This window comes from Antennarius striatus, chromosome 2 (assembly GCF_040054535.1).
Source record: "Antennarius striatus isolate MH-2024 chromosome 2, ASM4005453v1, whole genome shotgun sequence".
Taxonomy (NCBI): domain Eukaryota; kingdom Metazoa; phylum Chordata; class Actinopteri; order Lophiiformes; family Antennariidae; genus Antennarius; species Antennarius striatus.
Window position 1 is genome coordinate 8,263,783 of NC_090777.1, and position 22,568 is coordinate 8,286,350.

Here is a 22,568-nt window from a genome sequence, read left to right on the forward strand (position 1 = left end):
GTTTTGTACACATTTCCTTTCATTTTAGCTGAAACTCTTCTATCCCCCTCGGACACTTTCCTCCACCCGTTCCATCCTGCCTGTACACGCTTCTTCACCTCTTCTCCACACTCTCCATTGCTCTGGACTGTTGACCCTAAGTACTTAAAATCCTCCACCTTCTTGATCTCTTCTCCCTGTTACCTCACTCTTCCCTCTCATTCACACACATGTATTCTGTCTTACTGCGGCTAACCTTCATTCCTCTCCTTTCCAGGAAAAACCTCCACCTCTCTAGCTTCTCCTCCACCTGTTCCCTGCTCTCACTGCAGATCACAATGTCATCTGCAAACATCATAGTCCATGGAGATTCCTGTCTAACCTCGTCTGTCAGCCTGTCCATCACCATAGCGAACAAGAAGGGGCTCAGAGCTGATCCCTGATGCAGTCCCACCTCCACCTTGAACTCCTCTGTCAAATCCCTAGTAAATATGGTAAATAAATTGCCATGTTCAAATCATACGTTGTTGGAACTGCAGTTGTTTCACCCTTACTGGAGATCATATTTATGATCTCCAGCAGATGGTGAGAAGACATTTAAATTTAAGCCCTAACTTATTTTTTTATATAGTTGTAATAAATGTCATGTCCCCTGCTGCATGGCATGTCTGACTAAACACACTATCACTGTTTCATAAACTGAATGGTTTGGATCAGTGGAGAAGCACGCAGCTACGAACCAGTCCTCAAAGAACTGCAGGGCAGATCTCACAACTACGGCAGGAACTCCGAGACCTGAAGAGGCAGTTCAAGGGTGCAAGCAAGGTTGAGAAGCCAGGACTGGCAGAACTACGTGGTGTCCTCAGGAAGATGCTGCTGACCCTCCGCCGAGCAGAGTGGCATAGGAGGTGGGCTAAGGAGAGAGCCAAAAGACATGCTGCATTCCTAGCTAACCCCCTCGGATTTACCACACAGCTGCTAGGCCAGAGGCACAGCAGCCAGCTCACATGCTCCAAAGAAGAAGTAGACATCTACCTTCATGACACCTACAGTGACTCAGCCCGGGAGCAGGACCTAGGTGAATGCAGAGCCCTGATCAACCCACCTGCACCAACCACTGAATTGAACACCAAGGTTCCCAGTTGAAGAGAAGTCCAAACTGTGATCAAGGTTGCTACAAACAACTCAGCACCTGGACCCAATGGTGTACCTTACCTGGTGTACAAGTGGTGCCCCAAGCTTCTGTACCGTCTGTGGAAGATCCTTAGGGTGATCTGGAGGAGGGGAACAGTCGCCCAACAAGATGACTGACCGCTTCCACTTCTCTCTAGGAGGTACCCACATTCCATCAGTCACAGAGAAACCATTGAAAAGTCTCGGAAAAACCTTCGACTGCTCCCTAAAGGATGCCGCTTCCATCAGGGCAACCAATGAACAGCTGGAGAGTTGGCTGACCGCAGTCGACAAGTCAGGTCTTCCAGGGAAATTCAAGGCGTGGGTATACCAGCATGGTATCCTGCCAATGATTCTGTGGCCATTGCTGGTGTATGAATTTCCCATCTCCACTGTGGAAGGGTTTGAGAGGAGGGTCAGCAGAAGCCTGCGAAGTTGTTGAGGTGAGGACCGGCAGAAAGTGGAGGGCGAAGGAAGCCATGGACCTGGCAGAGTCACGGCTTTGCCACAAAGAACTTGTGGGAGTGGTGGCTACCGGCCGTGCAGGACTGGTAACCATTCCAACATCCCAGTACAACAAGCTCAAGGGCAATGAGAGGCGGAACCAGGTCCAGCTCTAGGTGAGGGCCGGAATCGAAGAGCAGCCTGCAAGTCAGTGGGTGAGATTGAGGCAACAGGGCGCGTGGACCAGATGGGAGGAAGCCACGGACAGAAAGATCTCATGGAACGAGCTGTGGAGAGCCGAACCCCTCCGCATTAAATTCCTCATTCAGTTGGTCTATGATGTTCTGCCCAGTCCATCAAACCTCTTCTGTTGGGGTTGAAACTCCATCATATCCCTTGTGCCAAGGAAGAGGAACCCTGGAGCATATCCTCAGCAGCTGTCCTAAAGCACTCGGTGATGGCCGGTATCGCAGGCACCATGACTGCGTGCTGAAGGTGGTTGCTGAGTCCATCCACACTGTCATCAACCATAGCAAGCGCTTACAACCATCAAGGCGTGAAATCTCCTTCGTCAGAGCCAGAGAACAACCACCTCCCCGACCTAAAGCCCAATCTGGACTACAAGGAACAGCGAAGGACTAGGAGCTAAGGGTGGACCTGGGAAAACAGCTGAAATTCCCTGAAATCATCATGGAGACCAGACTCAGGCCAGACATTGTCTTAGTCTCAGAGACATCCAAGCAGGTCATTATGTTGGAGCTAACAGTGCCCTGGGAGGAGAGAATGGAAGAAGCGAGAGAGAAAAAGAGTAAGAAATATGCAGAGCTGGTGGAGGAGTGCCGCAATTGGGGGTGGCATGCTTGATGCCTACCGATCGAGGTGGGGGGAAGAGGCTTTGCAGGGAAGTCCTTCTGCAAGGCCTACAGTCTCCTGGGCATCACAGGGGCACGTAAGAGGAGAGCCATCACTGCTGCTTCTGAGGCTGCAGAGAGAGCCTCGCGATGGCTGTGGATCCAGAGGGATAAGCAGTGGTTCAGTGTTTCTTGGAAACAGGCCGGGAACTGATCACCCCGGTCGGGTCGCCTGGGTGAGGGGGTCGGAAGTTGAAAGACCTGAAACCCCCGGTGAGCCCAGGTACTGTCACTGATGATGTGTCCAAGAAACAACATCACTAGATGTGTGTAAGAACCATAAAACTCCTGCATGCCAGTACACTGTAAAAATTGAACGTGAAATTTACATAAAAACTATGTAAAATCCCTACAGAAAAGTATTATAAACCCAAAAACATATATATTTTGTTTAAATCCCAATGAACTTTTGTAAACTATTAAACAGAATGTTTTTGTTAAATTTACAACAACAACATGTGATTATAATCAAATTTATTTGTGAAAACTACAAATATTGGTAACAAAAACTGTGAAGTATTGTAATACTCATAACAAAACAATTTGGTTAATTTGACATGCAAATATTGTAAAAACTACAATTTTTTAATTTGTTTTGAAAAATACAAAAAAAACCAATATGTAAGTCACTTTACAGGTTTATGCTGTACTTTAAACATGATTGATGAACCAATGAAATTGAGGTATTAAAAATGTTTTCAAAAAAAAAAATCAACCTGAGAGGTTGCAGGACACTCGCTGCAGAATGGAGATTTAGAAAATCATTTGTTCCTGTAGTCATCAGACTATAGGCCTATAATTTATCTATTTGAATTGTTATTAATTGTCGTGTTTTTGGTGTTTGCTTTGTTTATTTATTTATTTATTTTTATGAGCTGTTAAGATGCCTGAATTTCCCCCTCTGGGATTAATAAAGTAATTCAAATCAAATCAAAATTCAGTCCTAATCCTTGTATGCCTTATGTTTCTTTTAGTCTTCAAAATGTAATGTAATACTTAGCCTACTGGTTTATATTGATTAAAAATATTAATAATTTGAGCTCTGTGCCATTACCACAGGCTTAACAACCTAACAGTGCATCTTCTAACCACAGACTTCTCTCTCATTGTACACTGAGTCCGCCTAATTTTGAATTTCAGAGCGCGCAGCTGAAGCTTGTCTCTGATTGGATAATGACTGGAGGAGTGGGAGAACACCTAGTTCACGGCTGCGCCTGACGTTATTAATGAGCTAGTCCAGAACAGAGCGGTGTCTGCAGGGGAGAAGGAGCGAAAGACGGGAGCAGAGCAGAAATCTTCGGACCACTTTGTGTCTTAAATGATTTTTTTGGACAAATCTACAAGTTTTGTGGAAGGCCTGCTGCAAGGTAAACTTCACATTTAGCCTACTTGTTTCCAAGACCAAACAAAAATGTGTGGTGAAAGTAGCTAACATTACATGGTGTAAGCTAGGACCAGATAATATTTAATACCAGTAGCTGCTAGCTAGCTAGCTAGCTAGATCAATGTGTGATGAGCTGAAAAGTACAGGAAAACGCTTGAAATCCCAATAATGATCACCTGTGTCTTTTGTAAGAAGAAATTGGGTACATTAAGAGGCTATGTACTACATTGTAGAGTGCATAGGAATGCCCTGTTGTCTTTTCAAATGTGTTGGCGCCAACTGTAATCAAACATTTACCACTTACTCAGCTTTCAAGGGCCATTTTTATTGTGTGCACAATGCACCTGCACCGCAAGCTGGTACAGCTGTTGTTGCGGATTTAAAATGGGCAGTTTTATTAATGTGCCCGCCATTTTCAAACGGTGAAAGAGCTTGTTTCTCACTTAAGTGATCATTTTGGAGAGGGCAGGTCTGTGTCGTGTCCAGTAAGCGGTTGTAAGCACGCATTTACAAAAAAGTCATCATTTACTTCTCACATGTGTAGGAAGCATTTATGTTCCCCTGACAGTATTGATAACATGTACAAGGCAACTTGACCTCAGTCCCCAGATGCCATTGCCAGTACAGAGGATCCAGAAAACTCACATGAAGCCATGCCAACAGCTAGTGCAGCCAGTGATATGCCAGAGAATGAGACAGTCTTATCTTAGAAACATGTGTCTCTTTTACCTTAAACTGCAATGACAGCTGCTTATTCCTGCTTCTACTGTAGACTATTGCTGAAGAAATGCAAAATGTGTACGAGTTAGGTCAAGTCTACACAATCACTAAAGTAAGTTCTCTATTAAAAAATGATATGAGCCTATCAGATGAAGCAGTTGCCAAAATCTGTGACTGCATTAAAGAGTCAGATTTGTTCTCTGCCTATCATCAGGGACAGTTAAGAACAACATACTCCAGAAATAAGACATTTACAGAAATGTTTAAATACACGGAACCCCAAAAAGTGGCACTGGGAATGGATGAAAACAGGACACAAAGATATGCTTAATAAATACCAGTGGCAGAAACTCTGAATAGCTTTTTACAGTCACATTTAGAGAGGAATACACAGTCACAACAGTTTAGAGATCTGGATACAGAGGTTTTTTCGGATGTATATGGTGGACAAAGTTTCAAGTTAAACCAGTTCTTTAATGAAAACCCTGAAAGCCTAAAACTGATTCTGTACCAAGATTCATTTGAGATTGTGAATCCCCTGGGTTCTTCTAAAAAGAAGCACAAAGTGCTTGTAGTGTATCCTTCAGTAGCAAATTCACCCATTCATTTGCGTTCAAATACTGATATGTTTTTAGTCTTGTTATGTGTTGAGAATGACCTTAAGCGTTTTGGAATAGCCAAGGTTTTCTCAGAGTTGCTGGCAGATCTGAAATGCTTGGAGACAGATGGAATAATTGTAGATGGAGAAACAGTAAAAGGGGGTCTTTACTGCATTGCTGGGGATAACTTGGGTTCTCATGGCATAGGTGGGTTTACGGAGAACTTAAGCTCCTCTCAATATTTTTGCAGGTACTGTGAAATCACAAAACGTGAGTTTGAGGAGGATCCGAATGCCTGTGGTCCTCCACGCACCCCAGATTGTTATGACATCGCTGTTGCTGATCTCCAGGATGAAAACCTCCAAGGCGTCAGAGGAATAAAGGTAAACTCTATCTTTAATACCCTTGAGTCTTTTCACGTTTCCCAGCCTGGTCTCCCATCTTGTTTAGGTCATGACCTCTTTGAAGGAGTCTTGACTTATGATCTAGCACTGTACCTGAAGAACATGATAAAAAAGGAAAAATGGTTCACATACTCACTCTTGAACAGGCACATCAAACAGTTTAAGTACAAAGGATATGAAGAACTCACAAAGCCATGTACTGTCAACCGTGACGGAGCCAAGTTATCAGGGCAAGCTATTCAAAACTGGAACCTTTTGAGATTGCTAATCAGTTTTGATTGGTGACAATTTGTAAAACCATGAGGATGAAGTATGGCAATTAGCTCTCCAGCTAAAAGATATTGTGGACCTTATTTGTGCTCAGAACATTTCCTTGTCCCAGATAGCATATCTTGACAATTTGATCCAAGAATATTTGGAGTTGAGAAAGACGTTGTTTCCTGAAATCCAACTAAAACCCCAGCACCACTATTTGCGCCATTAATTGGCACTGTTCTTGAAATTTGGTCCATTGATTAGGTTATGGACGCTAAGGTTCGAGAGTAAGCACAGTTACTTTCAAAGATGTGCCAGACACCTTTGTCAGAGCGTCATCAGATGTATCAAGCATATCTTTTAGCTGGGCAAGAATGCAGTAAACTACTGCAAGTGAAGGACAGCTGTGCGTTTCATCCCAACCTCTACAGTGACACTGTTAGACATGCAGTCAGGGAGTTTGCCTTTTCAGAAAGCAATACCACAGTTACCACAGACATTCAGTACAAGGGCACTGCATATAAAAAAGGTCAGTTTCTTGTGTACAGAAATGATCAGTACATGGAGTTTGGTGAACTTCTACTTATCTTGATTCAAAATGACACATCTGTGTATGCTCTGATGGATATCCACAAAGGCGTCTTCCTCTCAGAATACCATCTGTATTCTGTGACAAAGGACTGTCTTGGGTTACAGTGTATCAAAATTAATGACCTGCAAGATTTCTATCCTTTGGTATCATACATTCTTGATGGATACCAAGTCATTCCACTAAAACACAGTATTGTGGAAAAATAAAGTCCAAGCTCGCTTTCTTCTCACCGTAAATAGTTGAACATTAATATAAGTATTAAGTGATGCATGTCCCTGCTCTGTTAAGTGTATGTACTGTATATTTTTTCTGTTCTGTTTGAAGGTCGCATTTCTTTAGCGCAAATATGAGTGACTCAGAGCGAACCTTCCTAGATGTTGCCATCATGTGAGTTCTACCACAACTTGAAGCAGTAAACAAAGACATCCTGGAAGAGCACTTGCAGTCCATTGGAGTCGAGATGTATGATGATCTACGCTTTGTAACAGAGGCTGATTTGCTGACGGCATTAAGACCTGTACAAGCCAGAAAGCTTCTTTCCGTTTGGAAACAGAAATCGAAGTAAAAACACCACAACACACAACTATTAGTCCAGTTCCATGTGTCCCAGAATGAATGTTCATTTAAAATCCCCGGAGAAATTGGAAACAATACATTTTTGTAAACTTCAGAGTGTGACAAATCAGAAAATACATATCCATTTTTTCTGAAGGATTTTGAAAAATGGCAACCTTTGTTTTATTTGTTTTATATTTGTCTTTCATTATCTCAACTTTTAGATTACGTGGGATCTTGATTCTAGTGAGTAAGTTTTTTTAGGGACAGGAAATCTAATGGTGCTAATAGAAAATGTTTACAAATTATCAGTGGTGGATATTTGGGTTATCATTCTTCATTTTGCGGGAAAAAAGTTAAAGTTTAATATTCGTTTTTCCACTATTTTGACAAGTCAAAGTTGATCCACCTTTTAGAAAAGCTATCAAAGAAAGACAGAGCGATCATGATCAAGCACTAGCTACAGCTGATCAAGATATAAATCCTATTCGCTATATTGTACTAGTGGATGGCATGGTACTTGTCCAAAAGTTGACAAAGAAGCCAGCAACAGTAGTGACAGCAAGAGACCTAGTAGGTGCTCATGCAAATCAATGGAGCTATCCTGTACGGAGCTTTGCCAGTGCAGTGCTGAATGCTAACATGATGAAGACTGTCCAGATACATTGGCTGCTGATGCATTATGGGTAATGATGATAGTGAGGATGACTGGCGACTATTAGCACCATTAGATTTCATTTACTCACTAGAATCAAGATCCCACATAATCTAAAAGTTGAGATAATGAAAAACGAATACTCAAAGTTTCAGAAAAAATTGACACATGTATTTTCTGATTTGTCACACTCTGAATTTTCCAAAACTGTATAGTTTCCAATTTCTCTGGAAATTTTGAACGAAATTACACAAGGAAACCGGACTATATAGAGAAAAAAAGCAGACATGGACATTGTGTCATATTGTACTGTGTGAAGCATATATATTTTTTGTCATTTAAAGACCAAACTCCTGAACAGTTCACTATCATCTGTGGAAGCCTCACCACCTACCCAATCGCTGTCATCGCTCTCTGTTTCACCCCAAACTTCTTCGTCAACCTCCTCCAGCAGCCCAAGACTTGACACACAGTGGGAAGACAACTTTGAAATTCCATGGAGTAAATTTCCTGAGGAAGTGATGCATTCTTTGAAGAGGGGCAAAAGGCTAGGCCCAAAACTGAAAAGGCAAATGGTCCGGATTGTTGCGTTTGAGATGATGGAAAAATGCACTCATGTATGTAAAAAGCATTCAACTGATGTTTGGAGAAAAAAATGGTGGCAAAATATCCGAAATCTCTAAGATGTAATAGAAGGTGATATTGTTGGAACAGGCTACCATTCCCTTGTCAAACAGTTGCAAAACAGAATTGAAAATGTGAGGCGCACTTCAACACCCAAAATAAGAAAAAGAAAACATCAGATTGAGTCAGACAACACAGACAGATCTCATTGGAAGAGAGGGCAGCAATGCAGGACACTTACGGATGCATTAAATGGAATGTGAAATTTGTACCCCTTGAAGAAACTCCAGAGAGCCAGCAGCAAATGATGGAAAAACTCAAGGTGACGTTCCAACACTCTGATGCCAATCCAGAGGAGGTAAAATGTCTAATGAATTCCACGTTTTACACCCAGCGTCAACATGTCAACCAGGGAAAAAGTATCAAATGCCTTAGAGAGGAGTGGCCATTTTGGTTTGACGAACTTGGCATGTCAGTCCACTTCAAGGAACTTACTGGGATTGACCTCAAAGAGACTTTCACCCAAAATTTGGATTTAAAGGGTGAAAGGCTTCTTGACTACATGTCCACAGTTTGTGTCAACAAGAGCAAGAAGTTCAGTGAGATTTATGCAAGGCTTCAGAGGATGCGGGGACCGCAGAGTGGCTGCTCAGATGATGTGATTGAGATGCTCCTGCTTCTGCTCAGCTACTTCGATGAAAAGGAGGAGTCCATGTTCTTCCATGTCGAAGACACCTGTCTGGCAGAAGAGGTCCAACTGGAGCAAGTGCCTCTGACACATGCTGGTAATGTCTGTGGTAAGTATGTTTCATATCCTTTTTTTATTGCAATGTTCATAGAAATTGTCAAGTGAGTGCAGCACTTATTAATATAACCTTGTTCAATAATTTAATAGGACAGTCCTGCTATTCCTCAACGAAGTACATGCTGAGTCTGGATCGGAACCTTACCAACACCAACATCTCCTCCTTCATCCTCTGCATTGTGCCTCATGTTCGGAAGCTACTACTGTTTCAACATCCATTATCCATCTGAGCTGGCTTCAACTCCGGACTTTCTTCAAAGGTCAGTAATCCAATCAAAATCCAGTCTGGAAAGTTTTTGTCTGTGATTATTTGTTTTTATCTGTCAATATTACTGAGTACGTCCCACCCCAACTTTTCACATTGACCTTCATGGCGCCGCGAAGCTCGCATAAATGTACACGCAAAGCAAGGGTAGTGATTCACAGAATGTCTCACAGGCTCAATCTTTTGCTACACATTTAAAGAAGTTTCGTTTTTACAATGTAGACCTTATTTCTGGCTTGCTTTATGATCATGTACTCACCCAGAACACTTTTTTTGTCATCCGGAGTGCTTTTGAAAAAATTTAGGTCGAGTACTGTGTACATCCATATAGGGGCACTGCGAAGCAGCCTCTTCATGGCTAATTATCTGCCACTAAACTCGTTTACTCCACCAATTTTTTTCATAAATCGCTAGTTCTGTCGCTAGACTGTTCATGAAGGTATAATAAAAACCCTCACCGTCTGCTGAGCAGCTCAAACTGGCGCTTTTAAGAGTGTTTGCTCCGACAACGCAGATTATGGTGTGTTCCAGGCAACTTGTAACTCGTGTTTTTCCCACCTGTAACTGAAAGTGCCAGAAAAGAGAAAGTGCACTGGAACGGCAGTCAAACTCATAACTTCCCACTCGTGAACTCGTACAAGATCGATGTACTCTGAGTCACGAATGGGAAGTTACAAGTTTGACTGCCGTTCCAGTGCACTTTCACGAGTTACAGGTGAGAAAATTACAAGTTACGGGTTGCCTTGAACGCACCATTAGCCAGTTACTCGGATGTCGGATGTCACTCGGATGTTGGAAGAGCTCGGATGTAAACAAACAACGGACAGCGTGCTCTTAAAAGCGCAGGTCAGAGCCGCTCAACAGACAGTGAGGGTTTATATTCACATTAAAAAAACAATTAAAAAAAATCACATTACTCACAATTCTTAACTACACATGACTTATTGTGCCACACAAGCATATTTTAGCTCTCAAGAGGAAAATGCTTAATATGCTTTAATATTCTTTTTTTCTACAGGTGTTTTTTCTCATTAAACCCAGAAAAAGGAACCAAAGTCGAGAATAAAGGCTCCAAGCGTCGTCTCAGTGTGAACCCACGAGTCCTCACCCTGATACAGGAACTCTTCGATCACGAGTGGCGTTGAGCCAAAATTTGAACTCCTTCTGTCGACTCTTGTTTGAAAAGAGGGAGTGTTTTCACTTTTAAATCCAGTGTATCATGGTTAAGGCACAATTTTAAAGTCTTAATGTCACTTTTTCTGGTAGACAATCCATCACCTGCTTGTTTCATGAAGATGTTCTATCTTGCATTTATTCAATTAGAACCGTTTTATTGGGGGTAAAAATTCCTTAACAAATGTGCATTCTTCCTGACCTGACCTGTAACTTGGCCTGTTGGCATCGCCTGATTGTCTCCATAAAGATAGGCCTGTATTTTTTAATGTTTTATGCATGTTGTATGCATTTAAATTGTTTTATGCCATACACAGTGGAACAGTCCAGACAGGGAGTGTTTTGTTGTTGTGCGCTTGGCACTTAAACAAATGTCCAGATTTTGTATATGCTAAAGAAATGCATCCAGTAGTTTACAACTACTGATGATGGCTGTTAAATAAATGTTCCAAAATGGATATTTTCCTCTCTTGTCTTTTCTCATAGTAGAAATATTTTTGCAAGTAAATTTTACATAAAAACTTGATTATTAAAACATTAAAATACAGCAAATTATAGATTTTATGTATAATATACAGAAAAGCTCCATTTAAAATGCAAAGTTTAACTGTTGTTCTACCAGTTTAAATACGTTTTTTGTTTGATATTTCCCTGCTAATTTTATCATTTTTTGATGCACAATAAGCAATTATTATATGTAAAAAATACAGGAAATGGTTTATTTATAGACAACACCGTTATGCAAAATTAACACATTTTTTGGGTAGACTTTACAGTTTTTTAATGTGATTCAACATACTTTCATTCACTGTAAATCAATTTATATATTTCGTCAGTAAAGTTCTCTACTGTGCTGCTGTACTTTTTTACAGGAATTCCCTGGTAACCACAGCTGCCAGCGTTTTCCTATAAAAACAAGTTTTTTTTAACAGTGTATTAATAGCAGATAACCAGACACACTTGTTTTTAAAATCATCGATCATGTAAAATGAGTCCGCCTCAGTGTTAACCAGCAATAAATGTAGAGACAAACAAAATGAATGAGCCACAGCATGCGAGTCGTAGTTCACTGAGAGACCACTTATTATTTGTCTCTGCCCCCAAGTAGATTTGTGTTTTACCACATGGAAAATTACTATCAGGAGCATTAACATGCATGCCATGATTTTCTCACACCTATCATACAGTATTACAACATGGTCACAATCCTCTCAAACTGTCTTAAAACCAATAATGTCATTATACAAACAGGCTATAAAAATCATGAATCAAAAACCGATGAGATGGTACCTTTGTGGTATCCTAAAAAACACAACCTTCTTACGTTTGAAAATTATGTATTCTTTTCTACTATCAAATTGGTTTTTAAGTGTTTGCATGGTCATATTTCACCTCTGTTCTCTGGACTGATTAATACACACCCGAGCTCTGGTAGAGCAACCACACGAGCCTCAGCAAGTGGCAACTGTATTGTTCCCAGATGTAACAACTCTTCCGGACAGTCTGCCTTCTCAGTAAAGGGAGCAAACCTGTGGAACTCTTTGCCCACGGTTCTAAAACTAGAGACAGATGGTGGTGTGTTCTACAGACGGCTCAAACTACGATCAAAATCAAATCAACTGTGCTCACATGTATAGCCTCTGACTGGTTACTAAATTATGTTTACTTTTGTACTGAATGTTTTGTAATATACTGAAACGCTGCTCTAAATATTACCAGAATGTATTTTATCTTTTGTACTTGATTGGGTGTTTATTTTTAACTATATTTCGGTACTGTTTTGCTATTTGTGTTCTCTTTTTTTAGAAAAGTCTCCAATGGACAAGTGGTGAAATTTAGCACTCGTGCTAACACACTGTAAACTGACGCATCCACAAGTTGTGCAACTGTGCAATGAGCAATGTGTTTGATATGTCCATGTCAAATAAACATAAACATAAACAAGCTAGCACATCTTCACATGGCTAGCACCATGGTGAAAGTTAAAGTACACTTACCAATAATTATTAAAGACTTACCCAAACAAATTGGATTTCAGCCTGTACCAAGAGGAATATGCACCTGCAAGGTGTCCAGACTCCAAAATGAGTAACCAGCTCCCAAAATTCAGAAAAAGGCAGGATGTTCTTGTGCATGTGCACACATCAAAATCCAAACCAGATATGTGTAATTTGGTTACTCTTAATATTTTCAAGCAACATTTAATTAAATAATATACGATATTTTTGACAATATAGGATTAAATTACTTAATTACTTATTAGTGCAGTTAAATAACACAACTATTTTTATTTAAAGCTACTGCCAGGTACGGCCCCACAAGTTGCTCACCTGGGGTGCACCTGATTGGAGCTGCCCACCAATCTATCTCTTGTGGAAGTGAAATAATACATGCGTAGGTCACATTTCAAATCAGAGGAAACATATTTTCAAGTTTGGCAGTGAATAACCAGATTGTCCAAAAAACAGGAAGACAGGAAGCGGGTCAACCTGACATGGGGTGGTTAGCTAGGCTTGAACAGTTGCCGGGAACAATTGGTTTCCCTCTCAGAAGCTGACTAGTCATTCGATTCGTAATGTAATCCTCCTTAAAGATACAAAGACTACAGGAAATGGAAACTTCCCATTGTATGATTGGAGAATACATTTTGAAACTGGGGTAGACGGGAGTTGTTGGGATGAGATTAGTGAGGTTAGAGTTTATGTAGGGAAGGACGTCTGGATCTACGAGTGTACCAGAAAAACGGTGAGTGTTAAGACTCCATCTAAAATACCTACAATTACTAGTATGCAGATTACGCGTCCAACTAAAAGGCCTACAGGTTTCAATATGCAGATTAAAACGGCAACACCTATGATAGAAAAAATTACAGCTGCCAGGACAACTTACCCCATGAAAACAACAGAAACTGCCACACAGCTAACTACAGTCAGCACAACAGCTTCCCTAACCACCGTTAAGATTATTAGAAAGGCCACAACACATAGTCCAAAAATTATTGATAATGTGACAACGCTATATCCAGATAGTACAATTAGTCTAACTACTACTACTAAAAAAATCACAATAATACCTTTTGATGAGCTTTGAGTGTGTAAAATGTTTGGAACACCTTGTTGTACATTTATCTCAAATAACACGCCACCTGATGAAACATTTTCTGTTGCTATGAGAAAACTTGAAGCTTTGAAGTTTGAAATTAATGAAAATGCTGGTAGGGGTGGAAGCATTAAGTGGGATGGGCTAGAGGACATTTTTGGAAAATGGGGAGCCGTTTTGGCTAAATTTGGGATAATTATACTGATAATACTGATACTATTCTCTTTATTGACATGTTGCATCGTGTCTATCTTGAGGAAATGATGTGTGAGAACAATGGACAAGAGGACTGCACCTCATTAAGGACACACAGGAAGTGCAAATGCTAAGTATGCTAACGGCTGATGAACTGGTGCGCAGAATTCTTCTGACGTAGAGGAGGGAGAACATGCCAGATGTGTTCACAATCTCCAACTATGAAGAAGAGCTGTTATAAGGAACTATGGACAATGGCTGATATGGATATACATTACAACTACATACGGATATATCACCAGGATATCACTATGACATTATTCTTACTCTTCTGTGTAACCATTGTTTAATCATCAATTTTATCAGATCATTCTGTTTAATCCTTTTATATTCACTTTTATTTCTCAACAATATTTTAGGGAAAAAACATATATGCATGTTCTATATTCAATGTTGTGTTCCATAAAAGAAAAGGTAATCTAATTCATACCATTCAGAATTATTAGAATGACTTCTGTGTTTCAGTAAATGATTTCAGTGTGTGATGTATTTGGTCAGTCTGTTAAGATTTATTGTGTAAGGTCGCCCAACGGGAAGGGGGCCGATGGGGGACTTTTCCTGGTTAAAAACAGCCGCCAGGTTTTTCACCCCCATCAGTTGAATGGTAACAGATGACCAGTTATGTTTGTATATTCATGTTAAGTTCATATGTCAGTATATGGTATGGGGGTTTTTTCACTTATCACTATGTTTCGAGTTCATGCAACCATATATTTAACCCGAAACTTACAGCGCCACCAATCCTAGTCACATACATCTAGACGTACGTGCTGACTCACCATACATTATTTCGACGAGTAGTTTATGATAATCTCATAAAGAGGAGGGATTATGTGGAAGCAAAATAATGCATGCGTAGGTCACATTTCAAATCAGCGAATAACCAGATTGTCCAAAAAACAGGAAGACAGGAAGCGGGTCAACCTGACATGGGGTGGTTACCTAGGCTTGGACAGTTGCCGGGAACAATTGGTTTCCTGTTTTCTCATAAATAGGACACGTACAACGCTCAGGTACACACAAATGAAGGACTGTGACTATAAAAAGGTCAGGAGACATGCATCCAGGGGCTGTTCCCAACTGACCAGTACTGATGATCTGCGTATCAATAAAAGAATTCCCGTTTTGGCTGTAAAAACACCCTCCTTGTACTTTGGTTTTACTTTGGTATTTTGCTAGATAAAAACACTCTCACCACACTCTCATAGTATGCCTGCAGACCCCCTTTGTAGGCATACTATGTGTGCCTGTTTCAGGGGCCTGTACACACATATATAAGCATGTCAAAATCAGTACAGTGGAAGCCCCTCCTGACAACGCAGAGCCTGTCTTAACTCCTTTCTAAAAGTCATGCAACAATCTTCCTTTTTCAGCTTCGACCATTTTGTCCTCTGCCTTTGCCCTCTACATCTTCCTCACCACCAGAGTCATCCTACACACCACCATCCTATGCTGTTTGGCTACACTCTTGCTACCACTACTTTGCAGTCACTGAACTCTTCAGATTACAGCGTCTACACAAGATGTAGTCTACCTGTGTGCTCCCGCTTCCACTCTTATAGCTCACCCTAAGTTCCTGCCTCTTCTGGAAGAAAGTATTCAAAATAGCCATTTCCATCTTTTTTGCAAAGTAAACCACCATCTGTCCTTCTGCATTCCCCTCCTGGATACAAAACCTGTCCATCACCTCCTCATCACCTGTTTCCTGCACCAACATGTCCACTGAAGTCTGCACCAATGACAACTCTCTCACTTCTAGGTATGCTCTGCATCACTTCATCAAAGTCCAACCAGAATTTATCCTTTTTCTCCAGCTCACATCCTACCTGTGGAGCATACCCATTAAAAACATTGATCATCACACCTTCTTATCACTGTGGCCAACAGGAAAAGACTGGACAGGCTGATTAAGAAGGCGGGCTCTGTCCTAGGGTGCTCCCTGGACTCAGTGGAGGTGGTGGAGAGGAGGATGACAGCCAAGCTGTCATCGATGATGAAGAACCACTCCCACCCCCTGCAGGGCACACTAAGATCACTGGAGAGCTCCTTCAGCGATAGGTTTCTTCACCCAAGATGCGTGAAAGAACGCTATTGCAGGTGCTTCCTGCCCACGGCCGTGACACTACCACCAGCAATCCTCCCAGCAGACCACTCAGTTGTAGTGTATAGTTTTGTAGTGCTGGGCTTGCGCTAGCCATTTGCCACTTCGCCATAGGCAAAGTAAATTCCAAATGGCTACAAGGTGCTTGTGTAGCCACAGAGGCGTTCTTATTTTTAGGAAAAAAAGTCTAAAACTTACAAACATTTTGGACTCGCAGAAATCCCCAAGCGATAACATTAGAAAACAATAGCATGCTGCTATTTCCGCATACCAACGGAAATAGCCGAAGTGACCCGAACACTCCCGATCTTTAAATATGCACTCAGGTCATGACACACTTTCGCCCAATAAAAAAAAAAACTAGGGGTGTCACCTTAACGCGTTAACTACATTAATTACGCTGCAAATTAACGCACTATAAAAATTAACGCAATTAATTGCGAGTGGCAAGTCAATGCGCAAGCATTTTAAATTTGGCCCATTGAGGGACCCTTAGGCTGCAGCGGCATGTCACTTTCTACCTGTGCCACTAGTCAAAAGCAGAGTGACTGACAACAGAGATGGACACGACACAGGAGAGCGAGGCAAGCCCACTCGGACCTTTGGGCGGAAAGTTTATTTATAGAAAGAACAAAGACGGGACTATCAAAAAAAAACGCAGTGATTCTGCGCAGCCAAACTGCGCTGTAGACACCTCCGTCTGTCTGCCCCAGGGCAGCTGTGGTTACACACGTAGCTTACCATTAATTAGATTAATTTTTTTAATCGGCTGACAGCACTAAAAAAAACAGGATTCTTTTTTTACAAGCTAAACCCGCGTTATTGGTGTACGACAAGGCGAGGACAATCGATTGAAAGAAAGTGAGAATACAGTATTTCATAGTAGATTTTGCGTTAAAATTCTAATTGAACAACAAATGGTGAATGCTGAGAGGGGATAGGAGTGGTGACAGACTGATCAGAAGGTAAATGAAAGATATTATCAATACTTTTTTGTAGTCTTAGACTTTTGATCTCTATGACCGGCAGGAATAACCAGCGATGCATGTGTAACCCAGTATTACTTTTACTGTTAATATTATTTTATTCTGTTACAACGGGTTTTTTGGTTAAATACGGGGTTTCCTATGTGCCCTCAATGCACCTCTGTGCCAATCACTCACACCTGCTCAGAGCTCATTAGCTTTTATGAGCTGCAGCCGTCTGCATGGAGAGATGATGCTGTGGAAGTTGGGCGACAGGCTAGAGAAGTTTGGTGTTGAGCGGGACGCTGTGAAAGTTTACTACAGAGCGACACGCTGGAAAAAGTTTGGTGTTGAGCCACGGAGAGTAGATGTTTTTTCTTTTTGTTGAAGATAATCCTGGTGAGTAACATAAACCAGAAAATGCTAATTAATTATAAAACCAGTTGGGATGTGGTTTTCTTTTCAAAATGTGATGGAAATGTGTTTTTGTTGTTGTTAATTAATCACTAAAAGTAACTGCTCTGTACAATTGTGTACAGGCTGGGTTTTTTTATGGGTGAAATCTGCACCAAGACTTGAGGCCTTGACATGCGTGGACCGCATGCCCCGTGGAAGGCGTAAAGTGGATACAGTGGATACAGATACTCCTGAAGCCTCCACCTGGTTCCCAGGAGGGTGGTAGGAAAAGGATTACAAGTCCTTTAAGATTTTTTTTGTTAACTGAGATCAGATTTTTTCTTTTTCCTTTTTTTGTTGTTACTTTTCCTAAGTCAGATCTGATATTAAATTGAGTAACTTTGAACTATAGACATTGGATGAACATTGAAAACCGCAACCGAAAAGGACAGTTATAATGGTGTGGAAAAATATATTTTGTTTTATTTGTTCATGTGTGTGAAAAATTTAAAATGTTCATATTGGGTTGCTAAATACATTTAAATATTACTTAAATTTTGTCCGTGTGTTATTAGGGTGGACGTATCAAATTTCCATTCACCACCGCCAGTCTCCTTGAACCTAGTAGAACCCACATATTGGGTAGATGTATACAGATATTTAGAGCCCAGTAGATATATTTAGATATTTGTCCAGCCTACTCAATAAGAGGGTTACACATGTAAATGTGTATTCACCTCGCTTGCAATTTTTTATGCCTTTTTTAAATTGAAATGAAAAATCATCGAATTAAAAAACTAAACTATGGCATACCAATGGTGTGGTCTAAGTCAAAGTTAAAATGTATTCTAGTCTAAGTAAAACTTACAAGTAAACATTGAGAAATATTTTGTATGACTATCTTCACATAGTGAATGCAAGTTTTCAATTGTTGAATCTCACATTTATACCTGTATAAAGTAGGATAGAAATAAAGATAGTTCAGCTTGAACTGTTGACTTTAATGTATTTTTGTAGATAAACTGAAAAGAAGATTTTGCCCTCAGAATGCAGGAAAACGACCCAATTTTCTAAAAAATTTCCCGTGGGGGACCCCCCCGGTCCTTCCTGCGGGGGGGTATCCCCCCACACACCCCTACGACGAGTGTGGTTTTGTACACCCCAACAATTGAAAGCTTGCTTTCACTATGTGAAGACAGTCATTCAAAATATTACTCGATGTTTACTTGTAAGTTTTACTTGGACTACAAGACATTTAAACTTTGACTTAGAGACTTTGATTTTAATAAATTTGATTCTTGGTATTATTCAATCTTTACTTGTAAGTTTTGCTATTATAGCAAGCCGCTGTCTTGGACACAGAATGTGGCTTTTTGTGGCTTACTCAATTCTTTTACACTGAGCCACAGTGGCTTAGTCATACTACCACCTAGTGCAAGCCCAGTAGTGTAAATATAAACTGTAAATTGTTGATAATACGATATATGTATACCATATGTGAATATGTATATTTCATGTTACATATGTGTATTTGTATGTATGACCCCCCCTACCCCCGCTAGCACAAATTTCCCCCACTGTGGGACAATAAAGGATTATCTTATCTTAATTTCCAGCACAAAAAAATTTTAAAAAAATAAGCTAGTTTACTGCTGGACGTAGCTACACATCAGTGTGTAGTCATGAGAATAAAAGCTGCTGTCGTCCTTAATCTTTTCCCCCAAAGCATTAGATATTCCATTTTTAAGGAATATCACTGATTCAATAGTTCTTAAAAAATTTTCTCTGCTCTAGTTTTATTCTTGACTCCAATTCTACTTCCCTTCTTCACAAAACCAGGCCTGATGTCCTCTGTGTTGGCAGGATGCATGCCAAAACTATCCCGTGGAAGAGCGCTGCATCCCACTTAATCTGCTGATGGGAATATTGGATCAGTTCCAGGCTCATCTGCCTGGGTTAATGTGCATTGCTGCAGAATGTGAGGAAGCGGCCTGTGAGTCCCACACAAACCACCTCAATCACAGACAGACTGTCTGTGCTAAACAGCCACTTAGAAGCTTGCTGAGTCCAGCACCTCATACATTAAAGCACAGAATAAACTCTAAACTTGATGATGAACGGTTCTAGAAACTGGTATCCTCACATTTTAACACAATGAACAAGCGCTACTGCTGCAGCCACAACTTCATCTACGTATAGAAATACCTCCACAACACCATATACATAGTTGTTCCAGCAAACATGACAGATTCAGGCCAAAAATATGATCAACTGTGAAGGTTAGACGCTGCAGGTTTACCAGGCAGATTCCTCGCATGCAGGAAAATAGACTGACTGGATTTTTGCCTTTTTAAATGTGAATCATATGTTTAATGACAGGGAATGTGGCCCAATGGGAGCACACTGTTGTTACTCAGTGTGCTCCTACTGATGTAACAGCTACATTAGAGTCTAAAGGACTCTAATGTAGCTGTTACATACAATCATATAACTTAATCAGTTATATGATTAAGGTGTACGATTTAATATTCCTGGTAATTAAGGTGTAAGAAAGCAAAGCTATTGAAAAATAGAGGAAAAGCTGTACTAGTTTGGAATCGGCTTCATCAAATCTTTTTCTGTTTCATGGAAATGGACCGTAGCTTCAGGACTGTGTGTCCTCCTGATGGCCCCTCAGTTCATAAAGTCAACGCAGGGTTGAAAAATAGGTGGCTCAGATTTTTGTGCAAACAGGAGCGATGATTTTATGATAATATAAATCACAACACTTGTATCACTCACACATGCAGTCAGTGTAATATCAGCCACTGTTTCATAAATGAATACCTTATACTCGGTGCATTTGTTAGTGTTCTCACTCACTGGGGCAGATGCTAGTCTGTCAGATCCCACTAGCCTTCCTGGTCACTACCGATTGAGGCTGGCATTTGGCCCGCACAGTGAGAGCTGCCACAGCATTATGCCAGTCTTCTTGATCCAGCCAGACAAGCCCAGACACCGCATGTCAGCTACAATCCTTATTATGCAAATGACCTCACACCTAGTTAGGAGATCACTGTGGGTCAAGCAGGAGATGTAGGACCATTAAAGAGAGGGAGTGCAAGGAGTGGACAGGAGAATATGTAGCAACGCACATCATTTTATATCATTTTTTAAAGAAGATGCTGTTCCTACAACAGTCAGAATGAAGAGAGGACGGAAATTGTATGCGACAGCAGGGACGTCTTTGTTAAATTCTGCCTTAAAACACGCACTCAACTCATGTACAGAGGAGCAAAAAGTTGGAGTTCCTGTAACGACAGGCTGTCAATCAACGACTGACAGCTGCAGCAGATGGCTGGTCTAGACCAGACGCACCTCATCAACACTTGGATGTATGTGACGGACAATCGCCTGCCTCAGTCATTGAATCTACACAAAAAGATCACACAACGTATTAAAAAAAAAATCATACTCTAACGTAACAGAGTCACATCCCTGTACTGTAGCCCCTGTAATGCTCGTTCCTATCATCTGTCGCCCAACCCAGGGTCGACCACGCAGTTTAAACATTCGGCTACGATCAGATTATGGTGGAAAATGTCTGCGATGACGTCCCCTCCACCACGTCACCCATGGTGATGCATCATTAGACTTCTATGGAGTTCAACCCGATTCGATGCCCACTGGCAGCTCAGGAGCGCTCAGTGGCACCTATTTATGCGGAGACGAAGCGTAACTCTTCATCGAAGTGTCCGCGGCTTCACTAGTCAACAGGAGCGCTTCTCGTCGGCCGCGTAAGTGGGAGGAAGTTTGGTGGCAGCGGTCCTTACCTTTGTGTCCGGCTGGAGGTTGACGGCCCAGCTCCGCGTAAATGTGCGTACGCTCCGTCCGCAGCAGAAGGTAGCCAGAATCACCAGAATCCAGCGACAACAGTTACCATGGTCCTCCTTCCGTCCAGTGTATCACCATGTCTCCCCCTACTGTCTTCTCCATCCCCTCCCGTCTCCTCCCCTCCCCACCATCGCGCGTTTACGCAATACCGAAACACCACGAAATCAGCTGTCCGTCCACCACAACTAGCCGTCAACGAGCAACCTTTTAATATGGTGGTTGTCAGAAACCAGTGCTTCCGTGTCCCACTGGTTTTCCACTGTTCAGCACCAGCACGAGGATCTCCACATTCACCTGAAGGGAAAGCTGCTGCCGTATAAGGCGGATGCTCCAAGGAGATGTTCTTGCTGCCCCCCTGTGGAATTAGGAAAATATCAATCTTTGCTTGAAACCACACGCAACACATTTTGTTTAAACGTTAAATTTCACTTGGAATATCTCTACATTGTATTTGTGGCGTGTTTTATAAAAATAAATGTTCAAGTGAAACTATTCAAATAGAATTTTAGTACCACTGTACAAGTAAAGCAGTACTAAAGCAGTTCTAGGTTCAAAACTGCAGGGGAAATGAACTGACGATGTGTTTATTCCCACCTATCTCCTCACCTACATATTTGAATAAGTCTCACGCTGTCACACTCTCACCAACTCCACCCGCTACCTGTAAATCAAGCGCCCAACCATTCATGGAACCCAACCAATCATGGGGCATCTGCCAGAAGGAATCACATGAACAATATGGCCTAAGGCATCTGCTATGTTAGGAGAAGACATATACATGAACTTCTCAGTTAACATAATTTTAGTGTCATAACTGTTCCAACATTTTCATGTTTTTTGAGCAGAAAGTCCAAACAGCAGGAATGACAGAGAAATAATAATAATAATTCACACTTTATTGATCCCCAGAGGGGAAATTCTCTTCTCACTCTCAGTACATGCATATATATATATATATATATATATATATATATATATATATATACTGTATGTGTTAGTCTTATTACATCACACAGTATTGTGAACAAGGCCCCTGAAACACAGCACACTAGGGGCCTGTAGTCATGCAATTAGTCCAGGGGAGGAAGAGTGACGGGTCGCGCACGGAGGTCGTGCCCCCTGTACCCAGAATATTCTGCAACAACACACCGGAGGACTTTTTCATCGTCCCCAGAGCTCTCATCATGCTTAGATTTGTTGAACTTGTCTGTTTGTTGAACCTGTCTGTCTGTAAATCAAGCGCCCAACCATTCATGGAACCCAACCAATCACGGGGCATCTGCCAGAAGGAATCACATGAACAATATGGCCTAAGGCATCGGCTATGTTAGGAGAAGACAT

The 22,568-nt window shown here is 41.3% G+C and overlaps 1 protein-coding gene across 3 annotated transcripts in view; it reads right to left on the reverse strand.

Annotated features, from left to right (window-relative positions):
* klhdc8b (kelch domain containing 8B) overlaps positions 1–21,507 on the reverse strand; it is a 165,841-nt gene extending 144,334 nt beyond the window's left edge. For 2 of the 3 annotated variants that reach the window (XM_068338920.1, XM_068338937.1), the window contains exon 1: positions 21,167–21,507. The gene's annotated coding sequence lies outside the window, so the exon portion shown is untranslated. Of the gene's footprint in view, positions 1–5,613; positions 5,708–21,166 lie in introns of all 3 variants that reach the window. The other variant, XM_068338928.1, reaches the window with a different exon arrangement.
* Between the last annotated feature and the right edge of the window lie 1,061 nt (positions 21,508–22,568).